Source organism: Macrotis lagotis, chromosome 5 (genome assembly GCF_037893015.1).
Source record: "Macrotis lagotis isolate mMagLag1 chromosome 5, bilby.v1.9.chrom.fasta, whole genome shotgun sequence".
Taxonomy (NCBI): Eukaryota; Metazoa; Chordata; class Mammalia; order Peramelemorphia; family Peramelidae; genus Macrotis; species Macrotis lagotis.
The window spans coordinates 88,078,744-88,100,514 of NC_133662.1; the positions used below are offsets into that span (position 1 = coordinate 88,078,744).

The 21,771-nt window shown below is 36.0% G+C and overlaps 1 long non-coding RNA gene across 1 annotated transcript in view; it reads right to left on the bottom strand.

Moving 5' to 3' along the window:
- The window catches only part of LOC141489794 (uncharacterized), an 84,150-nt gene that overhangs the window by 21,515 nt on the left and 40,864 nt on the right, over nt 1-21,771 (bottom strand). The window contains exon 3 of the long non-coding RNA XR_012468990.1: nt 1,038-1,097. This is a non-coding gene — a long non-coding RNA (uncharacterized LOC141489794). The remainder of the gene's footprint in view (nt 1-1,037; nt 1,098-21,771) is intronic.

The following is a 21,771-nucleotide window of genomic DNA, read 5'->3' on the forward strand; positions in this document are numbered from 1 at the left end:
GGTCTTTTGTTTCTATCCGAATATCTTCAATTTTATTTTTTTTTATTTGCACAAATCCCAGTTAGGTAGGCTCATGATTCACTGGCACAATTTTGGGTTAGATGTATCAATGATCTGGGTATCTTCTTCCTTTTTCCTAACAGTAAGGTAGGCAAAATGTCCTTGACTTGATTTTTTTTTGTCTTATGATTTCCATCAATCAAATGAGCTCCCTCCCATAGAAATTCCTTTTTAACCTATGTATATCAGCAACAGTTCTGAAGCTTTATAGCTTTAGAGACTTCTTTCAGCCACTAAACTCAATGACTTACACAGAGCCATTAGTGAGCAGAAGCAACACTTGAACCCTGGTCTTCCTGACTTCTAGTTAAGGCAACCATCAATTACTCCACACTACATATATCTTGTTTGCCTTAACAAGAAGGTAATGTTCAACTCAGAGGGTCTAGAGCTCACTCAAGTAGATATCCCATGAAGACACTAAGGAAGCAACCTGGAAATCAGAACTATGCTATGGATCCAGCTCAACCTGCATTTGCAACTTCCAAAATTTTTTTTTCTCTCTCTTTCCTATCTAGAGTTGATACTACAGAGAGTCAAGAACCATATTTGTCCTTTTTCCGAGAAGAGATGAAAAATATCACTCATATCAACTTTACCTCTCACAGACATGTAGTCTTGGACCCACTCAAGTTCTCTAGAAGATCTCAGTTTTCTAACCAAAGAAGATTTGGATTACCCATAATTTGGGAATTTTTATTCCTTTAAAAATTGACTTCTGTTCTTAGATGTACTACAAAAAAGGTTGTAGTTTCCAGTGGGAGTGATACTTTTAATTCTTAATTCTTTGGTTTGACATGGTTGTTTAAAAGCAATATCCTGCACTTAATGAATGCTCATGGTCTACTCAATCTGCTCTCCTACCTTTCTCAGATACTCTTTGATGACTCATCTCTGAGATGTGCCTGCCCAGTGGATCAGTAATTGTTTCTTCAAACATATAACTTTTTTAAGTATAAGATAGAAAAATATCTTACCTGAAATGTTGAGAATTGTAGTTGTATCAAAGGCAAGATAAGGTTGAAAGTCAGAAGATTCTGTAAAAAATGAAATGAACACTAATCTGGAAAACAGGAGATCTGAAACACAGAAGGTATTTCTAGAATATTCATTGACTCATAATAATCCTGGTTATAAATGAGTTCCTTTGCACAAGTCATTCAACCTAAGTTTCAATGTCCTCATCTGTAAAAAAAAAAAAAAATGTCAGCCCTTCCTAATTCACAATGGTATTCTAGGGTAAAATTAGATAACATAAATAAAGCACTTTGTAACCACAAAAGGTCATATAAACTATAATTAATTGTATAAGTTGTGGGACCCAGGACATGCTGATTTCTTCAAGGTTCTATTCTATATTCAAGCCATTAAAATTCATATTCAAGATTTTCTGTTTTCATGTTCTTTGTACCAAGGACACAAAGGATTAGATATTTGTTATCTACTAAGTATTTGTGACTTTTTGGGGGTTCTCTTAAGTTCATAAGGAGCTTATTGATTAATACATGTCTAATATAATAATTGTCATAAAAAGTTTGGATAGAATGGTTATGCTCATTTGAAGAAGCAAGAGTAAGGTATAGGAAATGATGACAAATAATATTTGGGAGAGGGTAGACAAAATGTCATTTCAGATGACAAGAGAAAAACTCAGTTTATCATCCAAAAAACATCCAGATGTGTGGCATTGGGTTAATATGATTTTGGGGTGACTGGTTAAAACAAATCATTTTTTGAGTGCTTTGCCACCCAGGTCAGACAGATCCAGGTATTGTAACACAAAGAAGCAGATGTTTCATATTAATTGGTTGAAACAAGGCAGGGCTTGCAGACTTTGCAAAGTCAGCACTGCCTGAGAATCCTAAGAAAGGGTTAAAATTCTAATTGCAATCTTTTATTTTAGTCAAATAGATTCTATAGAAATTTGATAGGAATGAGTCTGAAGTGGCATATTCAATGACTTAGAATTGAGTAAGCTTGTTTGTAAGTAAGTTTGTTGTTTGTGTGGTGTTTTGTGCTGTGCTCACTTTCCTCATATGAAAGATTCAGTCTTGGCCTAGATGATCTCTAAGCATTTTATGACTTCCTGACTCAGAGGAAGAATAATGCAATTGGCCAAAGTCATGGTACAAATAAGGCAAGAGTCAGTGATTGCCCCCTTTCCCTTCTGGGCCTGTTTTGTTCCCACTGGCATATTCCCAACTCTTTGAGAAGTCACAAATCCACGGCTTTGTCTAGTCAAAACCATCCACATATTAGTGTTTGCCTAGCTTAACGCCCCTATACTATAGGTAAAGCCTCCCCCTTTCCCAACTACTTACTTAAGGGGGGGAGATGCAAAAAAGAAGCTACTCAGTATCAGAACTTCCATGGAAGCTGGGTTACCTTTCAGTGGGGCCTAGATTGGAGTTCATGAAGCAAAGGGTCTGCTGTTTGTGATTTTTTTCATTCATCATACTTCTTAAGAACAAATTCGTGGAGAGTCAGAGTCTGCATGTCAGTGTTAGGAAGCAGTGCAGTGAGTTCTGCTCTATGAATTCCTCCATAAATATCTCAAAATTGCACCAGACAAAATCTTGATAAGGGAATCCAGAGAAAGACACAGCGAATCTTTTATTCATCCCAAGGCACTGTAGAGACAGAGTGGTTTCTGCACATGTGTTAAAATGGAACCAGGAACATACCACATGTCAAAGGAGATAGACTGAACACTAGATTAAGAGGTGAACCTAGACCTAAACTAGAACTCCATGATGGGGAAATGGTCATTTTTGAAACTGGCAATTTTGCCATTCTCTATTCAGGTACACATAAAAGATTCAGGTTGAATTGTGAAGGAAATATGAGCAGGGAAGTAGCATTCTTGGAGAAAAGTCCTGGGTGACATGGTAAAGGGAGGAAGTTTAAAAGCCAGCAAAAGCAGAAACAATAATAAAAGCCCAAGTTGTGTGACTCACACCCCAAGCACAAAAGAGGGTCTCACTCCTAGAATTTGGTTCAGACCACCCAGAAAGCAAGGATCCCAGACCAAAGAAAAGACTACAATTCTACCACTTTGAATCAACAGAGCTTCCCAGTTGGGTAAAAGGAGTAGAGTCCAGCAACTGCTCAACCCAAAACCCAGGTCAGGAATGTGTGAGCTCAAACCAAAGAGCAGTAGATGTTGCTCTGGAACAGATTATCTAGAGTGCTAAAAGCTTGTCCTTGAGGGCCTGATAAAAAGCACCTGCCAAGAAAGCACCAATAGGAGCAGCCTAAACTTTTATTCTAGAAGTGATACAGAGCCCAGGTTTAACATCAAGTTCAAAGTCAGAGAGTAAGGAAGAAGAATAGAAGAAAGAAAAAGAAAACAAAACATTGTAATGACTTATGGTACTCAACATAAACAGAAGAAGAACATGCGTCTCAAACATCTACAAACAATGCTCTAAAGAAAAATAAATTTAGGCACAAATACAACTAGGATACCTGAAAGAGATGAAGCAAGAGCTAAAAATCAAAGGATAAAATGTTTTTATAAATGGAATGAGATTGAGAAGAAAATAAATTCATGATACAGTGAGAAATACTAAGATGAAGTCAAAATACTGGAAAAAATAGAAGAAATGCCAGATAACATAGCAAAATAATTAACAAGGAAAATACATGGGGAGGGGGGTTAAAAAATTATCCAATTATCTGAATGCCATGACTAGAAAAAAAGAGCCTAGACATCATGCTCCAAGAAATGTTAAAAGTTTTTATAAAAATTATTTTAGAACCAGAGGGCAAAATGAAAATAGAATTCACCAGTCACTTGAAAGAAACACCAAAGGGAAAACTTCCATAAATTTCATGGACAAAATCCAGAGTCCTTTGATCAAAGAAAAATAAATTCTGCAAATAACCAGATAGAAAGAATCCAAGTCCAAAGGAGCCACTGTCAGGTTCACACATGATTTACTAACCACCACTATAAAGGAGCAGAGAACTTGGAATATGATCTTCCAGAAGACAAAGGTTATGGACTTTTAGCACAGAATAATTTATCCAGAAAAACTAACTATAATACTAAATGAAATAGAGGTCTTCCAATAATTCTTGATAGAAAAGACTAGAGCTGCTGAGAAGTTCAGAAATTGAAACACAAAAGTGGGAAAAAAAGATAAATGCAAATGGACAATGATAAACATATAAATTATTTACTTAAAAATGTGAAAAAAATGACACATGCATTATCTTTCATTGCTACCATCATCAGTGTTGATAAACAGAGGTCAATTAGACCTGGCCTGGAAGTGGTTCTAATATATTTTGGTTTTTATTAAGAAAAGAGTAGAAAGAGAGAGAGAGAAGAAATACACTGGGGTACAAGGAAAAGGGGGAAAGGAAAGGAAGTATAGGGGAAAATATCTCACATAATCAGTATATATAAATAGACATCTACACAAACAAGAAGGAGGGCATGGGGAAAGTGGTTACTTGAGCCTCAGGCTTATCTGAATTGGTCAAAAGAAAGAAGAATATAAATACAGTTGGGTACAGAAATATATTTCACTTCAGAGGGAAGAAGAGAAGAGGACACTAGAGGGTCAGGGTAGATTAAGTGAGAGGCAGTCCTAAGCAAAACAATGTACAATTGATATAATGAATAAAAAATATAAATATGAGGGAATCTGAGAGAGTGCTTATAAATTGGATAATCAAGTTATAAATATGTTGGAAAACTATCGTGCTGAACCCTTAATCAGGATTCCAGAAATCTAATGATGAAACAAGCTACCTAACTCCTAATAATGATATTTGTCCTTCATTTTCAAAGAACATGTTATCAAGGGAAGTGATATCATGACAAGACATGAATTGGATTTGAGGGTGTAGGGGAGGTTGTGCAAAGTCACCAGCCTCACTGTCTCCTCCATAGTCCACTGGGTCCAGTGGCCACATATAAATCAGGACCACTGGAGATGGCATTGGATGTGAGGTAAGCAGGGTTAAGTGACTTGCCCAAGGTCACACAACTAGTATCTGAGGATGAATTCAAACTCCTGTTCTCTTTATTCCAAGGCCAGTGCTCTATTGAGTGTCATCTAGCTGCCCTACTGAACTCCTGATACAAAAGTGAAGGATTCAAAATTCAGAATGAAATTATTATTTTCTAGAGCATGGACAAGATAGACATTCATTTTGATTGACAATACATGTTTGTGATGGGTTTTGTTTTTCTTCTATTCTCAATTGAGATGAGGAAGGATGAGGCAGGAAGGTGAAAATATAGATCTTGGTTGATTAAAACAAATAAAATATTTAAAAATAGAAAAACCTCGTGAAGATTCAAGTTTTTTAAGACAAGAACTGCTGCTCAGTGATTATAATATGCATATGGATAAAGCAGTACAATAAGCAATTAAGCACCTCCTATAAGTCAGGAACTATCCTAAGACTTGGGGGGCAGGGGAAGGGGGTACTAGAGATTGGGAGGATATGTGGAGAAAAATATATATATATATTCCCTTATCTTAGGCTTCTTAAATTTAAGAAACACAATTTATAGATAACAATGCTAAGTAAAAAGCATTTATAAAAAAAAAAGGCATAATATTTTTGAGTAGTTCCAGGAACATTAACAGCTATAGAGGGGGAAGAAGAATTCAGGAAAAATGTCCTTATCTGAGCCATTAAGGGGGCTATATAGAGAGATTCCAAAGCAGAGCCATCACATGAGATGTCATGCATCTATTTTTACTTTAGTTAAGAGAGAGGTAATTAATGAGTGTCATTCTTGTGGTAAAATTGCAAAAGGAGAACAAAGTAGTCAGATACCTCTGAGGAGAAAGAATCATTCAGGATATGTAAATTAAGTGATCTGTGAACTATTAAGCTTGAACTACCTCTCCAGCCATGGGTATTGCTTATTGAAAGAAAGGGAAGTTGCTGTAGAAATGAGTTTTCCAAGGAGTAAAGGATAAGCTGACATCTCACCATTATAGGATTTAGACTAAGATAAAAGGCACATAGTTTTGTGGGAATTGTCAAATTCGAAGGGGAATGATTGATAGATATCATGGACTTAAATACCTGTTTGGTCCACAAAATAATAATAACAACTAACATTTGGCTTTTAACATTTACAAAGCACATTTCATACATTACTTATGTCTCACAGTTCTTTGAGGAAGGTATTATTATTATCTTTAATGTAAAGATCAGAAAAATGAGTCCAAGGGAAGATAAGCCATTTGTCTAGGGTCACAAAACATATATGTGTCAGAAGCATATTTCAAACTTTGGTCCTTCCATTTCTTAGCATAGTACACTATATCTTGCCCCCACTTAGCTTACTCCAGGCAGATGATGACAAATGTAGAGTATTTTGTTAGTTGTCTCTGTGGCACTGGACTAGAAGCATCTTAGAAAAGTGTTTTCTTCCTTTCTTAATAATGTCAGGTATTTAAAATCTTATGCTTGATACTCATTAACCAGAGGAAAAAGGAGATGTTCTAAACTGGAAAATTCAATGAGAAAAAGCATCATCCTGGGGAGAAAAAAAGGACCAAAAAAGCAACAAGCAGATAGTGATTGCAATCAAATTTAGAGTCACTTCTCCTTTAATATATAGCCCTGATTACTTGAAGATTGGAGTTTGTTCTATTTTCAGGAAATCAACCCAGAAAACATACATAAAAATGATAGCATGTAACACTTATAATAAAGTTAATAACACTCTATTTGCCTGTTCTCCTTTGTGGGCTTGGATTTTTCTCACATTATATGGGAACGAAAAGATAGTTCTGTAATTAGACTTGTTTTTATTTTCAGAAAAAGAGCAATTGCAGAAGGTAAAATAGACTGAATGATGGTGAAGGAAAATTTAACTTCTAAAGATTACAGTTAATTCTGATTATGTTGTTTGTTCATTCTCTTTAAGAATAAAGTATATAGTGGCACAGTGGATAGAGCACTGGCCCTGGAGTCAGGACTACCTAAGTTCAAATTCAGCCTCAGACACTTAATAATTACCTTAGCTGTGTGGCCTTAGGCAAGCCACTTAACTCCATTACCTTGCAAAATAAACAAAAACCTAAAAAAAAATAAAAGAATAAATCATATGTTTAGAGAATTTTTCTTCAATTCTACTTGCAATCCTTGTGTTAGAGGACATTAAAAAATTCTCTCTACTCAAAAACCTTGAAGGCTACCACTAACTCCCAACCAAACTGCAAGCATGTTGGCTTTCATGTACTATATGAATATTTTGATGGAAAGAAATATAATGTCCTTTGGAATCATCTTTGAAGGCAGAGCAAGTCTCCAGGGACTAATACCTGGACCCCAAAGAACTTCATTTCCCAGAGGCTCATGCACTAGTTTCTAGAGATTGACAACTTGACCAAGACTGACAACTGACAACACCAAGAAGAAAAATATATCAACAAACATATTATAACCAACCAGTGAATTACTCAATTTCTACTCTGAGTTTATTTTAGTAAGACATTTTAGATTCTATCTAGATACATCTTTCCTATCTTCTACTTGTAGGACTTTGCATTTCTCAAGGTTTAAGATTATAGTATCATGTCAGATTCAGCTCATCCTTCATTCAGACAAGGTGCTTTTGGATCCTGATTTTGACCTTCAGCCATCCCTCCTTACTTCTTGTCCCCTCAAATTTTTATAAGTATTCTCCTATAACTTCATCCAAGTCACTGATGAGAAATTTGTAACAAAACAGTCAAACCTAGAAACCTGTGACATTTCATTAGAGACCTTCCAAGTTGACCTTGTTCCTTTTGACTACTTTTTTCTGTATATTTTTGTTTGGTTATTCAACCATTTATAAAATCCTTGAACTATACTATGATCAAGCCAACATTCCTTTTTCCTGATCAGAAGGAAATAGCAAGATTCTTTGCCAAAAATATTGCTAAGATCAATAAATACCATGTCAATAACATTCCCAAGGATATCACTTCAGCAAACCTTTAAGAAAATAGATTTGGCAAGATTTGTCCTAAAGTAAGTTTATGTTGGCTCCTTGTCTTTTTTTAAGTGTTCTCACAGACTATAGATATAATAATCTGAAAAAGAATTTCCCTGGAGCTTGATATTAAGTTCACTGGTCCACCTGGTCCACATTTTTGGAAATTAGCAGAATTGTCTATTTCTAGTCTTTACTCAGTATTTCCTCATATGTTACCCTAAGTGGATCTACTATTACATCAACATGTTATTTCAATACCCTCAAATGTATTTTCCTGGGTCTGGTGATTTGGGCTCATATGGAGTGAGGAATAATGTCATCTCCTTTCTTGGGGGTAAGTGGGAGGAGAAGGGAGCGAGGATTGATTAAGCACTTACTATTACAAATATTACCTCATATGATCCTCAGAAAAACCCTAGGTTAGAAAGCAGGTGTTGTTATTATTATCCCCATATTACAGTTGAAGAAATTGAGGTAGATAGAGATTAAGTGACTTGCCCAGCATCACACAGTTAAATTAACGTCTAAGTACAAGACCTAGTGTTCTTGACTCCAGGGACAGAACTCTGTCTAATGCATCATCTAGCTGCTTCATTCATTTTCTTTATAAAAATGTTGGTTCTGCCTTTTCTAGTTTGAAAGTCATTTATTATGATTTCAGACTGCACGTGATCATAAGACCATTTTATAAATTTTTATTCATTTTTAATTTGTGGAATAAAACAAGTATTTACATAACATAGTCTGATTTAAAAAAAATGCATGTGAATTACAAATCTATTCCTTTAAATATAAAATTAACATATGTTATTTTTTCCCTTTTTCCTTCTTTCCCCCTCTGCCTTAGAGATGACTAGCATCAAACACATGTAAATATACACATATATGTAAAATAATTCTATACATACTTCCCTTTATCAATTCTTTTTCTGGATGCAGATAGTATCATCTTTCATATGTTCTTTGTAATCAATCTGAGTATTTATATTAGTCAGAATGACTTATTTGCTCAAAGTTGTTCTTAAAACAATATTGCTGTTACTATATATAATAACATTGTCTTGGTTCTGTTCATTTTGCTCCTCATTTTATGCAAGTGTAACCATGCTTTTCTAAGATCATTGAACTCATTTTCTATATAGTACAGTAATATTCTGTCACAATCATATAGCACAATCAATTTGTTCAGTTGAAGAACTGAATTTCTAGTTCTTTGCCACCACAAAGAAAGCTGCTTTATAAATTATATATATATATATATATATATATATATATATATATTGTGTGTGTGTGTGTGTGTGTGTGTGTGTGTGTGTGTGTATGTATATACTCACCTAGTAGTGCTGTTGCTGGGTCAGAGAGTCAGATGGCAGTTAAAAACTCTTTGGACAAAATTCTAGATTGCTATCCAAAATGTTTGGATCAGTTCACAATTCCACTGACAATGAATTAATGTCTAAATTTATCTACTTCTCTTCCAACATCAAAATTAATGGAATAACTTTTCATATTCCCTTAGATACATGATCCCATTCAAACAGATAATCCTTCCTGAGGTGAAGATTAAAATTTACTGATTCTCAATCTGGGCACCAATATTCTTCCATCAATCCTCCAAAGAGCCTCCTTCCCAGTGCAATGAAAACCCTTTGTAAGCTTTCACATTTAATCTAATCTACTACAATACCAAGGCTAACCTTAATTTTTTTTTTAAATAGTACCTAGAAAATGACATTATTGGTGTAGCAAATAGACTAGGAGGAATTTTCTCTATCAGTGTATATTGACACTTTTTTCTGCAAAGTATTATCTTAAAGTCAGGCTAGGAGTAATGAGATTTGATGACTTGCTTAGGAAACACAGACTGCCCATGCCACAGATGACATTGAGCCCAGATCTTGCTTTTTTTTTTTTGGTAAACCAATTGGGTTAAGTGACTTGCCCAAAGTCACACAGCTAAGTATTAAGTGTCTGAGGTTGGATTTGAACTTAGGTTCTCCTGACTCCAGGGCTTGTTTGTGCTGCCTAGCTGCCCCAAAGCCAGATCTTCCTAACTCCAAGGTCTGCTCTCTATTCATTACTCAGTGCTGCCTCTTGTCCCTTAATCTTGAAACAGGCTATCTACCTTATTTTCTAATCATAAATCTTAAGTAAAACATATATCCACAGCACTTCTCCTGAAAGTCTTCACTGGTTATATTCAACAACCTACTTATAAGCAGTATGCTTATCATTGTTAAAGGACTATAACTATGTAGATTTAGAAGGGAAAGAGATGTTTGTAGTAAAATATCTTTATTGTACAGATGAAGAACTGATGAACAGAGAGATTGTGATTGGGTCAAGCCTAAAGTTTTCTAAATCAAGAGCCAGTGATTTTTCTACTGCTTGCTCAGAGTCATCTGCGAATTTGACTCATTAAGGGTCATATTACTCCATGATACACAGATAGAATCAGAGGGAGACTAGTCTTAACATGAAGCTTGTTTGTATTAGAATTTGAAGATGTAGGTAGAAATTGAGTCAGATTGCATCCTGCATTCCCCAGGTCTGGCACCCAGTGGGTGCTTAACACATTCCTGCATATTCAAATGAATAATCATTGGAAATTCTCCAGCCTTCTCTAGCTCCTATTCATTTCTTCCCCCCCCCCCCACACACTTTGTTTTTCCTTTTAGATTGTGAGACTGAACTTTGAGTTTTTTAAAAGACCCTGCAGTATTCTGGGCTTTAATTTCAACAGCAAAAATGTTATTCACATAAAGGAACAATTATAAGATCCAATAATCTATTTTACATTTGGATTCTGGATAGGATATCTTTTCTAATAGTGGCAAACCCTTTTGGCATGCATGTGGTGTGATGGCATGTACCTCTCTGTTTCCTGTCATATTTAATCTTGATAATTGGAGTCAGTCAATCAATAAATATTGATTAAGCACCTATCATAGACTCAGCACTGTGCTAAGTTCTGGAGGATACAAAGAAAGGCAAAAGACAGCCCCTGCTCTCAAGGACTTCACAGTCTAATGGAGGAGAAACTCTCAAATAACTATGAGCAAAAAAAGATATATAAGAATAAATATATGAGAATAATATATAAGAAAAATAAATAAATATATATAAAATAAATAAATAAGAATACAATTTATTCTTCTATATTGGAGATAATAAATAAGACAGAGGCATTCTTATTAAGGGATTGGGGAAAGGCTTCTAGGATTCAATCATTCAGAAATATCTGATTCTTTGTGACCCCATTTGAGATTTTCTTAGCAGAAATGTTGTAGTGGTTTGCCATTCCCTTCTCTGCTAGATTAAGGCAGAGTTAAGTGACTCGACCAGGGTCACATATCTAGTAAGTTTCTAAGACCCTATTCGAACCCAGATCTTCCTGACTTCAGGCCTGCATCCTATCCATTGTGCTCTTAGTTGCTATACAAAGTAAGATTTTAGTTTGGTCTTGAAGGAAACTAGGGAAGTCAGGAGGCAGGGATGAGGAGGCAGAGGTTATTGAACACATTTATCTGTCTTTACATCTGTCAAAGAAACTTGTCTGATAATAACATGCACATAGCAGAACCTGAGAAATAACCAGACTTCAATAGTTCATTTTTTTCAACCATGTCAAATGTTTTATTTTTTAAAAATAAGAAATAACTACAGTGGGATAGTATTCTTTATGATTTTAATTAAGTTTTTGACTGAGAAGCTATTTGAAAAACATATTTTCAAATGCCTGTTTATTCCCAGATCATATTTAAATTAAGGATACCCTCTGTACATACATAGAAAATTTTCAAAAGTATTTTACATGAATGAAAACATTGGCATATATTCAATATATCCTGATGGCATAGGACCAGTGAGGTGGCACAGTAGAAGAAAGATCAGAGGAAGATTTGAGTCTAAATCTCACCTCAGTTATTTTCTAGTTGGGTGATCCAGGAAAAGTCATTTAACCTGTGATTACCTCAGTTTCTTTATCTATAACATAGATAGCATGATAGCATCTACCTTCAAGGGTCTGGAATCAAGAAGATTTCAGAGTTCAAATCTGGCCTCAGCCGGATTTGGACTTGGGTGCTCCTGGCTCAAGGGCCAGTGATCTGTCTGCCACCCAACCACCCCTACTATTATTATTACTATTTTATTTCATTTTGGGTCTTTTTTTGGTTTTTGTAGGGCAATGGGGTTGGGGTGGCTTGCATGGGGTCACACAGCTGGGTGATTTTGGGGTATCTGGGGACAGATTTGGGCTCCGGTACTCCTGGCTCCAGGGCCGGTGCTCCGTCCATGGCGCCACCTGGCCATACCTACAATTATTATTATTATTGTTATTACTTTTAATTTTAATTTTAATTTTCTCTCCCTTTTATCCCTTATGCAGGTCTATATTTTCTTGGGGAGGGGGTATTATGTTTACTCTTAAACAAGAATATTTTAGTAATGTATAAAAATTATTTGTACAAAATAAGAATAAATAAATAAATAAGAAAAAATCTAGCCTCAGACTCTTACTAGTTATATGACTATAAGTAAGTCACTTAACTCCTTTTGCCTCAGTTTCTTCATCTATATAATGAGCTGGAGAAGGAAATGGCAAACTTCTTGAGTATCTTTGCCAAGTAAATGCCAAATGGGGTCACAAAGAGTCAGATGTGACTGACTGAAATGAATGAATAACAACCCAGGATTGTTGCGATGGTAAAATGTGCTCTATCCATTGTACCACCTTTCTGTCTCTGTTTACCCTTTTAAAAAAAATGTTGCTTTGATATGTCTCAAAGTCAGGAATGCTTGGATTAAAGTCCTGCCTCAAACATAAATTGACTAAGTGACCATGGGTATGTTATTCACCTATCTGTGTCCTGGGCAAATAAAACTCCATGCTGCAGAGAAGGTGCTGACCTGACATGACATGAGAATTTCCTTATCAAGAAGTTCCCTGACCAAAGACATCTTGGATCCAACACCTCTGACCTGTTATAATATTCATAGCTTTTTAGTTGTTTAGTATTTTTCCCTTTCTGAATTATATTGAAAATTGATAGCATCAAAAATGTGGTGCTTTCAGCATTTATTTTTATATGCACTTGGCCTGGGCCAGCTGTACCTCATGACTTTCTCTTCTTCACTGCCCTTTCTACTTCCTCAAAAAGCCCATCAAATGCTTAAGTGTGAAAAGTCAAATCTGATGGTTCTCTTGTCATTGATGGAAGATGAGAATAGATTGTTATGAAAATGCTGTCAAATCCATTTCATATTTCATGCATTCATCATCTTCTTTTCAGTTTCATTGATAATTGCTCTTGGGATGATCTGGCTTGGTTGAACTCATGACAAACTCTATAAACTCATTTTCCCCTCCACTGCATTTCACAGTTCTTGGGAGTGATGCTGTTTGTAATCTTTTGCCATGTCTCCTCACAATGTTTTACAAATGTCTAATTCTAAATAAGTACTGTTTTTAGCTGCCACATCTCCCCACTTAACAAGATAAACAGCTTGCTAACTCAGTTTCTGGGTTCTTTTGACTTCTCTATTTTTAGCAACTGTAAGAAAGGGTTATAATAAGAGGCAACCTAACATAGTAGCAAGACAGCTGGCCTCAGAGTCAGGACAAGATGGGTTCAACTCCTTGCTCTGACATATATTGACTATGTGACTCTTGTCTCTTCCTTCCCTTCTATACTCCTCTGAACTTTGCCATCAGACCCCAGGAATCTTATCAGATTGCAAGATCACATCAACCCTGAACATTATACTTCATCAGTACCCTCTGTCCCTGAGGATTATCCCTCTGATTGGAAAGAGTCAAAGTGGTAATGTCCTCTCACAACCACTTTTTAAAGAGGACCTAGCCATCTCATTTCCAACTAGACTGCACTCTTTTATTATGCCCCTTTTAAGATTCCTTTTATATGTTGAATACCCATTAGATAAGTTCCTGGAGGACAGTGATATCTTTCTTTTATTTTTTTCCCTCCTTTTTTGTTCTTCCTCCTCTTCTTCCTTTTATCTCTTCCCTTTCCCCCTTCTCATTTGGCTTACTTTTCCCTCCTCCCTTCCTTTTCACTTTGCCTTTCCCTTTCTTTTCCCTTTTCTTTCTTTTCCCTCTTTACTTTTCCTCTCTCCCTTGCTCTTCTTCCTTTCTCCCTTTCCTTTCCTTATTTCCTTTCCTCTTACCCCTCCTTTTCCCCTTTCTTTTTCATCTTCTTTCTCTTATCCCTCTCCTTTTTCTATATTCCCCTCTTCCCCAAGCACTTAATACATAATAAGCACTTAATAAATTACTATTAACTAACTAACCCCAGGTAAACCATAAATGTTTCAGCACCCCTGAGACTTCATATTTCAAAACAGTGGACAAAATTATTTTGATAAAGGGGGTTTAAACACCAGAGAGCTTCTTCTACCAATGAAATTAATGATATTAGAACTGAAAAGAAAATAATTTAAATTAATGTCTTTAAATTTTAATTATTTACCATTTTAGAGTATCATTACCATATTTACCATTTTAGAGTATCATTAGCTTGTTTGAATAGACCAAGTTAGAACTCATTAATTATACAGAATTTCTCATTATTAGATTTTGTTTTGTTTTGTTTGTTTTTAACTATTCTTATTTTATTGGCATTAGGTAGAGAACTCAGAGTGAAGAAATGCCCTTCATCAATTTAGCTCAGAAATGAGGTCTTCAATAGCTGCTACCTAGAGTCCTGGGAGGCTAAATGACTTGCCTAGAGTTATAGAACAATAATCTGCCAGAGGGTCTTAAGCAAGAGTAAAATTGATTATTTCCCCCTTTTTTTCCTCTCCCAAAGTGTGTATATACCCCCAAACAGGTATCTACATGTATGTATGTATGTATACCACCTAGATGAATATTTTAGCTAAATTATAAATCTGTGTACATAAAACATGCATTACATGCACATTTACATATATTTACTTATACATATGCAAATACATGGGGCAGCTAAGTGGTACAGTGGATAGAGTCCTAGCTTTGGAGTCAGGAGGATGGGAGTTTGAATCCAGCCTCAGACACTTGACACTTATTAGCTGTATGACCTTGGGCAAGACAATTAACCCTGATTGTCTCACATCCAAGGCATCTCAGGTTGTCCTGCTTCATATCTGACCACTGGACCCAGATGATTCTGGAGGAGAAAGTGAGGCTAGTGACTTAGCACAGCACTGCCTCACTCAAATCCCAATCAAGTGTTCTCTGAGAACGAAGGACAAACATCATCATACAAACATATACTTACACAAACCTTATAACATTATGGCCAATTTGTATTTTTGAAACCGTAGCTTTTTTTTAACCAAAGAAAACTTTGATGTAAATGAAAAATGACTTCTTACACAAAAGACTGAATGTTACTATGTTTCAATAGGGTAGACTAAAGCCTTTGTAGTCAAGCTGTGACTTCTCATTTTTATCCTTTCTAAAACGTTGATGTTGATTTTGACTATTGGTTTAACATGCTGATGATTGGACTATGCACTAGCAGTTCATTTAAAAAGACAACTTTAATAACTACCTGTTTCCTGTATATATAGTCAGTTTCATTTCTTGGGATCTTATCTGGTGTTCACAAGCTTGAGCACCTTCTTATTTGAAAGAAAATATTCATGGTATTACAAGTATGAGACGTGCATAGTCTATAAGCCTCAGGTATCTTTTATTTCTTAAGTCTAAATAATTCCTTTCTCCCAACATATCTTTTGCTGTACTTCCCTTTATCCTTCCCACTCTCCTACTTCAAAGTCACTGAGTATTCAAATATTTTTTTTTTACTTGACTTGATAAATATTTAGTCATTTTAGGTCTTACTGAATTTCGCTCCTTCATACTCTATGACAGAAGTTGGCACCTGAGCCTAGATTTTCTTCATGGTGGTCTTTTTCCTTATGCTCATTATGAGAACCACCTGGAGAGTAAACTCAGTGTCCCTTCAAATATTTCATTTTTGTCTTTTTTAGAATAATGAAAACAACTTCATTGTTTCCCTCACAAGGGAAAAAAAATGAAAGCTATCCCTTGTTCTAGCTGCAACTTCCTGGTTTTGTTTCAGTTTTTTATTTTGTTTTTTTACTTCTTTGTTATTACAAGGCAATGGGGTTAAGTGACTTGTCCAAGGTCATATAGTTAGGTAATTATTAAATGTCTGAAGTCATATTTGAACTCAAGTCCTCCTGACTCCAGGACCAGTACTCTATCTATTGTGCCTCCTAGCTGCCCCTATTTCAGCTCTTATAAAATAACTGGTATGAAGCCAATTCATTTGTTCTAGTCACATGTCATCTTGGTCACTGGTGAGGTAGCATATTGCAGTAGAAATTATGTTGGTTTGAGGGTTGGAGACCCTGAGTTTGACTCCTGACTCTGTTATCCATTATTTGTGTGAATTTTGACGTTATTTTTTAGAAAAGTCAACTTTTTTAAGCATTAATTTCCTCCTATTTAAGAGGTTAAACTAAATAGCTTCTAAGGAGTCTTCCAGCTTTAAATTACTGAAATTTCCCATGTATAAGATGCACCCTTTTTTGAAAAATTTGGGGTCTAAAAACTGGGGTATCTTATGCAGTGGTTGTAGATTTTTTTTTACTTGCATTTCCCACTTTTTTGTTTGTTGTCTTTGCACTCATTGTTTCTCATACTGGTATATTAGGTTACATTTTGCTACCTTCTGCCCAGAAATGGCTCAGAAAAGATTTTCATGAAGTGCTGAATTCAAGTTCAAAGTGATCCAGTTTGCAAAAGTGAATGGAAAACATGCTGCTGAATGTCAGTTTGGTCCTCCTCTAACTGAGAAAACAATCTGAGACTGGCTATGGGAAGAAGAAACCATACTTGGAAACCCCATGGCAGAAGGCCATGAGAGGCAAGTCAGCCAAATGGCCTGAGTTAGAGAGGGAATTGAAAAGATGGATTGAAGAGCAGAGGGCACGTGGAATTCCTGTGTCCACAAAAATGGTTCAGCAAGAGGCCAGAAGAATTGCTGGTCAACAAGAAGTTACTGCTTTCAAAGGAGTATACAATCGGTGCTTCAGGCTCATGAAACGGAATGGACTAAATATGTGTCCACCCACCAGACTTGGCCAGGGAGTGTGTGTGGTCAACCACAGACCAGAGCACAGACAAGAGAGCAGTCAGAGCCTCTCCTAAGGCAGTGATTTGCCATCAAACACAGATGAGGACAAGCTTGTGAATGGGAGTTTTGACAGTGATGAGGAGTTGTATGAATTTTATGATGAATAAAACTTGAGTCCAATAACTTTATATAATACTTTTTTTTCAAATTTTGGGTCTTCAAATTAAAGTGTGTCATACATGGGGGAAATATGGTAATGATCAACTATGACCATTAGATTAAAAAATATTTATCAGGAAAATTAATGCACATATATATATACACAAATATTAACATACATATATGCATACATATGCAATAAACCTATATAAGCTCCATATATATGCACACAGCACATAAATACATATGTACATATACATATATGTATTGCTTGAAGCCCACGAAAGTGAAATGACTTTGACAGGCAGCATGTGTAGTGGATCAGTGCTGGTCTTAAAATCAGAAAAATCTAGATTCAAACATTACCTCTTGGATACTTGCTATGTGATATTGTTCTATTCATTTCATTTCAATGGGCCATGATTTCTTCATCTTAGGAATATAGATTGCCTTTAAATTTCCTTCAAGTTCTCCAGGTATCATTCTGTGAATTTTCTAGCATCAGAAGTACAGGAGAGGGAAATTTAGAAAGACAGATTTGATCAGAGAGGGAAATTTCAAAGTTCAAGATTCTACAGGTGATTCATTGTAATGATGATGGTATGACCATCCCTTTGGGCAGCTGAAGCTAAAAAAAAAAAAGAGGCAGAATTTCAGCCTACCACTCTGCTACTCAACACAGACTTACTAAAGCTGATTTGGGTACTCGAAGGCCTAGATTCTTTTTAGTACCCATAGCTCTTCTTTTCATGACTCCCTGACCACACAGATATTGTAGAGGAATGAAACCCATCCTGAGTTTTTCATTATTTTCTGGGTTGCCATGGTAAAAAGATTCATCACCTAATGGCCAACCAATTGGTAATGAGCTTCTGTGTACTAAGCTAGTATGATCCTTGGACAGCAGTATGACAATGAAATTGTTCTCATAGCCTTTCAAGGTTTGTACTCTGCTGGGATAGCCTTTGAAAACTCAGCATCACTCCCTTGCCCCCTCCCCAACTTTAATGAGGAATTAGGAAAGGGCTGTTATAAGCAAGATGAGACAAATGGATATCTATATTTCTCTTTATAGGAAAACATTTCAGAAAAAAATTTATTTCAAAAGTAAACTGTCCTAACAGATGAGGCTTTCAGACTTACTCCACTATTGTCTCTATGGCTGGATAATATTATTAGTAATTTTCACATCTTTTCAGATCAGGATTAAACCAAGAGTGCAACAAACTGATAAAATTCAAATTAATTTACATTCAGCCCTACCCTAGTCCATATCTGCTCTTGCCCCTTAAGCTGCTTTCCTCATTTGTTTGATTCCCTCTTCCCCAATTAAGGTGGGAGGGGGTGGGGAGTTAGGGGAAGAGATATGTAGAAACACATATACTCTCTCTCTTTCTCTCTCTCTCTCTCTCTCTCTCTCTCTCTCTATATATATATATATATATATACATATATATATATGCATACATCTGGGTGGATGTGTATACATACATAGAAATATATATGTATACATATATACAGAAATTGGAAAAACCATATTACTAGGAATTGAGAAATAAACAGAGACAATGAATACACACCCTATACTCTTTCTGCTTGAGCAGGATTGAAAGAATGGCAGGGGTTGTTTGTTTTTGCTGTTGTAGCTGTTATTGTTTCACTTTTTTTTTTAGGCTTTGTGAGTCTCAAATAAGGGAGTGTCTGGGGTAAGGGAACTGGAAACTTTCCTCCTATCCTTCAAAGAACCATGTGGGTGACTGACTATCTGTGGGGGAAGTACACAGTCTATAAAAATCCATAGATTTCTGTCTTCCCCAGATTTACTCTATGCTGTTATTCTCTCTTCCAGGATTGAGAACCACTCACCTTACTATAGTTATGTCTGTGGTGATAGAAATATAGTAAACTTGGCATCAAAAAATCTGAGTTTGGGCAGCTAGGTGGCACCGGTCCTGGAGTCAGGAGTACCTGAGTTCAAATCCAACCTCAGACACTTAATAATTACCTAGCTGTGTGGCCTTGGGTAAGCCACTTAACCCCATTTGCTTTTCAAAAACTTTAAAAACAAATCTGAGTTCAATTTCTGCTTTACCCCTGACCAGTTATGGTCAGATAAGGCAATCAATTTGTCTGAAGCTCAATTTCCTTATCTGTAAAATTATATATAATAGTTTGTAGTATTCTTGAATCACTTTAATACTTTCAAACCATTTTGTCAATATATTCCATTCTCATGATCTCCATCTTCACTTAACTTCAGTTATCCATAGGGATGGTTATTCCATCCTTCTTAGACTGATCCACCTCCATAATCTTGAGCTCTGAGATTCCTCTCTCTGATTTCCATCCCTGCCTTCCTAAATTTCCTTCTCCTGTATTCCTAGACCTCAATTAGCCTTCATTTTCACTGACTTTCTACCTTCTCTACTTCTCTTAATTATTTCAGGGCATTACGTCTTCCCCAAACCTCATTTTCCTCCCTTACCCCTACAACTAGGTCAAATATGCACTGTCCTGCACTCACGAAGTTCTCTATTATTCCTGTCCTACCAGTCCTCAGTCCTGAATTGCTCTCACTATCTTTCTTCTCCACTCCAATTCTTAAAGTGCTTAAAACACTGCTGGAGGAAATGCAACCACAGATTCAGGTTATCTTATCTCAATTGGGTCCTCACAGCCACCCAACAATCTTTTTATTCTTTCCTGATTGCTTGTCACACCCCCTGTGGCAGCAATTCCAAACTTTTTCCTCTCTCCTTGAAACTCCTAGCCAGAGATTCTACCCTCTGTAGATAACCTATCTCCTACTTCACTAAAAACAATAACAAAAACCAAAATAAAAAGGGGAAGAGTTTTGTATTGTGCTCCTTCATCTTCCTCATTCTATACCTCAAATCCCTTAATATCTTCACTATTCTTTTTTCCAATCCCTGAAAAAGTAATAGATTATTTTTCCTGTGGAGGTCAATCTTCGTGTTTAAATTTTTGAACCTAGCCATTCCCATTTCTTTTGGAATAAAGATAATTCTCTCTGCCTCTCTATGTCTTTTGATCTCTATATCTATGTCTCTGTCCCTTTCTCTGAATCTCTGATCCCATGCCTCTTTCTCTGTTTCTTTCTCTTCCCCCAGTCTTTCCATGTTTGCCTACATAGTCAGGACTCACAAAGCCCATAAAAAAAAAATCAAATAAACAATAACAGCCACACAGAAAAACAAAAAACCCCAGCCATCTTTTCATTTAATCCTGCTCAATCAGAAAAAGTATAGGGTGAATACTCATTGTCTCTGCTTATTTCTCAACTCCTAGTTATATAGTTTTTCCAGTCCCACACTCTGCTGAAGTTGCTATTCCTAAGGTTATCAATGATTTCTTAATCTAAAGGCTTTTGTCACTTCCTTTTTAACTTTTAGGTAGTTTTCAGTGCTGCTGACTATATCTTCCTTCTGAATAATCCCATTTCCTAGTTTTGGTGACATGCTCTCCCTTGTTTACTTTTTGATTTCCTAACTTCTTTTCCTCTTTCTTCCACTCCCTCTCCTCCCTCCCTCCCTCTCTCTCTCTCTCACATACACACACAGACCATCATCATCATCATCATCTCTTTCTATGAATTCATCACTTTCTGTCTATGAATAGGTATCCTGCATATCCTCTTGTTGAACCAGACCCAATATATCAACCTGGCATCCTCCAATTTCTATCTCTAGGACTTAGCTCAGGACCTCATATCTGAAATTCTCATATCTAGAATACAATCTACACCCCTGGTCTCCTGGATCAGGATTTTATTTTCCCTTTCCAAATTACAAACAAGTTTTAATTTATAAACATAATTTATTTTCAAATTAAAATCAATGTGAAGATTTGTTTGCTCAAGCATACTGCTTATGAATGAGACTTAGGACCTGCTGCTTCCTACAGTAACTGAAAAAGGTTCCATTTTTAGAATACAGAGGAGAAAGATTTGCACTCATCTTTTGGGGAACACATAAGGAGAGAGAGTGGAGTCTCACAATTTGGAAGTTTCTGAAAGTTACCAGAGGAATTGGATATGTTCTCCAGCAGACAAGTGATGCCTCTTCCCTAAACATCACTCATTTTGCCAGATACTATCATTCCAGATGGATAATCACAAATGGATATGTTAAATCTTTGTTCCTGATGAAAAGAGTTTGAAAAAAAGGAGGACTATCAACTGTTGGTTTTTGGAAAGGTCATGCATCTAGCACCACTATTTGGGGATTTACACTGTTTCTAGCTTCATCTTCTAGGAATAGTACATGAGTTTCTGTGAATGGAATTCCTAAAAGAATAGCTAGGAAATAATTTGCAATATGTGATCCTTTTGCCCTACATATCTGTAACTCAAGTTTCCAAAAATTATTCCTTATCCCAAGGATCCAGGACTAAACATTTCTATATTCTATCTTAGAAGCAAAAGTAAAAATCACTAATTCTAAATCCAATCTCCTTCTT